The sequence below is a fragment of the Acomys russatus genome, chromosome 8, assembly GCF_903995435.1.
Source record: "Acomys russatus chromosome 8, mAcoRus1.1, whole genome shotgun sequence".
Taxonomy (NCBI): domain Eukaryota; kingdom Metazoa; phylum Chordata; class Mammalia; order Rodentia; family Muridae; genus Acomys; species Acomys russatus.
Genome location: NC_067144.1, coordinates 38,330,548 through 38,334,069, shown reverse-complemented (window position 1 = coordinate 38,334,069; position 3,522 = coordinate 38,330,548).

Here is a 3,522-nt window from a genome sequence, read left to right as displayed (position 1 = left end):
CTGCTTCTAACATTAGATTGTTTATAAAATGAGAAGTTTGCAGAAGCTGGAGAGACCCATGACTTTGGAAATGTCAGCTATGGTTCCGCCCCCCCCACCCCCGCATGGTACTGTTCATAAATCTAGCAAGTGAGTAACATAGATCCAGTCAGATGTACAAAACGACAATTCAGTATATAAGTTTTTAGGGAAAAAAACATAATATGCATCAGTGTGTGTGTGTGTGTGTATGTGTGTATGTGTGTGTGCTGTGCTAAAGGAAATGAATGCCTATAACCACAGAGCGTCAACCTGCATGTGTGTGCCTCAGTACTCCTTATTCTGTGCAGCATTCAGATCTCAGTATGCACAAGTCAGGATACAGGAGAAAGGGAAACCCTCCGTTACTACCTAAATACACTATTTTTTCCTGGGGAGTGGAAATGAAGAGGGTGCTATTCCTATAACTGAGAAATTCACAAACCAGGTAAGCCAAATCCAGTTCTCCCCAGGCAGCTATAAAAAATATACATGTATACATACATACATACATACATACATACATACATACACAACTAGCGAGCCAAGAATTGTAAAGTACAATAGTTCTGAAGGTAAACACCACTATCAGAAGTTCTAAAGCTATTTATTGTTTCTCTCACATGGACCTCAACAACCAGTGATTCTCAAAAAATTTTAATACTGTAACCCTTGAATATATTTTTTTATGTTGGGGTCACATCAATCATAAACATCTGATTTGCAGGCAATCTTAGGTACCCCTGTAAAAAAGGTTTTTTGACACCCCCCCCCCCAAAGGGTTGTGATCTACAAGTTGAGAAATTGTTCCAAGTTCTTTGTCAGACTGCCAGGTTATTGTCTTTCTACATCATGAGATAGGAATTCTTCAGTCTCTGGTGTTTCATCGCTATGGCTCTAATTTTTAGTTTACTTACCTATTAATCAAGATCATATATTAATAAAGACATTATAATAAAATTCCTGAAAAAATTAAAAATGTCCACAACCTTATAAATTTAAACATTTTTAAGAGGCTGTTTCTTGAAAAAAATCTAGTATTTAATTTTCTGTAAAACTCCAAAACCTTTTAAAAGAAGTTTAAAAGCTCTCAGTTGTGTGTGTTTGCAATGTCAAAATAAAGTACCTTTTTAAAGAGTGAAGACACAAAACATAACCAGCTGAAGATGCTTCTAGCTATAACCTTCTTGGAGTCATTATCTCACGAAGTTCTATGCCTTCAACCATCAAAAGTTGTGGAAGAAAAAGATTTGGCTTAGAAGTCTTATGGTCTATTGCAACTTCTGCCAAGTTGGGAATCACCTACAGCTGTTGGGCCGCTAGGGCGACAGGGACGTTTCTCAACAAGCAGAGCAAGCCGTTGTCTAAGCGGTCTGATGACTGTGTTTTGCATTTAGTGCCCCTCTCACCATCCCTCTTTTCAATCACCCTTGATGCCAAGCAATTCTCTTCTACTCCACAGATCCAGTTTCTACTAGTCACTCAGAAGATGGCTGATAAGTCCAAAGTAAGATTCTTTCCAGAAACTGTGGAATGAAAGATCCTTGGAGAATGGAATGGTCTTGTGTGTTTTCATCTACATCTCCTTTAGCCTTTGCTTCTAACCCTCCAGTGACTCAGGCTGAGTTTCATTGTCCTCAGCTGCTCTTTCTTTCATATCATAACTCTATTCCAAAGGCAATCCTGTCCATCCCATCTTTAAATTTATCTAAACGTAAGTAACACTCACCCTTCCTGATATTATTACACTAGCCTAAACCCTTACATTCACAGAAAATACAGAGAAGGAGAAAGAAATGGGCTGGGTTTCATAAGGTAGTGGCAGACGAAAGTTCCTCCATTTTGTGTGGGAAAGACTATAAGCTTTGTCACAGGTAGAAGCAGTCTTGGCAGGCTTTACCCTTGGGCACCCCATGAATACCTTGTGACAGATTGAGTGGAGCCATCCTGGGCCTGGAATTCAGGAAGCAGACCTGGGGACTCTACCTGGACTATTGTCTTTCTAATGGACCCTTACCGAGAGAAGGAGACCACCCTTCTCAGGTGACACAGGCAGGTGGGGAGGAAAGAGCTGCAGCAGGTTCAGACCGGGCTTGAGCACATGTGGATCAGTGAACAGGCTGGACCAGAACGCAGGCCAGAGACACCTAAAGACCCATCCCGTGGAACGGATACCGGAAGGTTCACTCTTTTTTCCCTTTAACCTTTTTTCCCTCTTGTGTAAGCTAGTTGGGTTGTATAATAAAGTTTAATTGTTAAAAAACAGAGCCTACAATTTTGCTTAAAACTTCCATGTCTGTGTTTGGGTGACCTACTCCTGAACTCCAGGCCTAGAAAAACCCACCAAAGATACACTTGGCACTGAGATATAGAATAACCAATCAGCTGGAAAACAGGAAAGTACTAAATATCTGGATAGTTCCCCCAGATCTCCCAAAAAGTTATTCCTTAGAATTTAATCAGCTGTAGTTTTGTACCAGACTCATACTGAACTAGTACCAATCAGTTCAAAGGGCAACCAGTAGGATGCTTGGCAAACAATAAACCCACTTGCCCGCTTACTACAATCTATAAAAGTTCTTTTTTACTTGTACTCAGGGCTCACACGTGATCCTGCTGTGTTGATAATAGTGTGGGCCTGGCTTAAGCTGACAATTAAAGACCCTGTGTGTTTGCATCCAAATCAGTTCCTAGTGCTCATTTGTGTTTCATTAAAACACAGCCCAACAGTAGGTAGTAGACAGTTGAAAGAATTTGTCTTTGGAAAAAGGATGCTATGTGAAGTTGTATTTTATTATCAGATAGTCCAGAGGGGGAGACATTTACATAACAATTGAGAACAACGGGGGCAGGGGGGCAGATTTATGTGGAGGCAGAAGTAAACCCTGATTGTAGTTCCTCAGGAGTTATCCATCTAGTGTTTAAAGCAAGGTCTCTCACTGGCCTGGAACGTACCAAGTAGGCTAAGCTAAAGGTTGGGCAGTAAGCTCAGGTTGGCCAGAAAGCCTCCAGTGCTGGGTTTACAAGTATACACCACTATGATTACCTTTTTAAATGTAGGTTCTAGGATTGAAATGCAGGTCTACATGCTTCCAAGGCAACCATTTTACCCATTGAGAAAGCACCCCAGCTCTGAAAATAACCTCTTAACCATTTTTCTTCTTTCTGTCTATACCTCCGAAAATTCTCATGTGGCAACCAGATTGATTCTGAGAAACTGTAAAATTATAAAATATAAGATGCTTGTTTGCTTGTCCAACTTTGCTTGCCCAGTAGACTGAGAACCTCTCCCAGTTCTCAGAACTGCTAACCCCAAGAGTTCCACCCTAATTCCCAGAATAGTTACATGCAAATTTGCAGATATTAGATGTCCTCACAAGAAGTTCCCTCAGGCCAGATGTCCTAATGTCCATATGGATTCTAGTGATAAGCAACCCCACCTGCTTTGTGGTTTTTGCCCTTAAAACTAGCCTGTAACAGCTACTCGGGGTCCTTCGCCTCCCA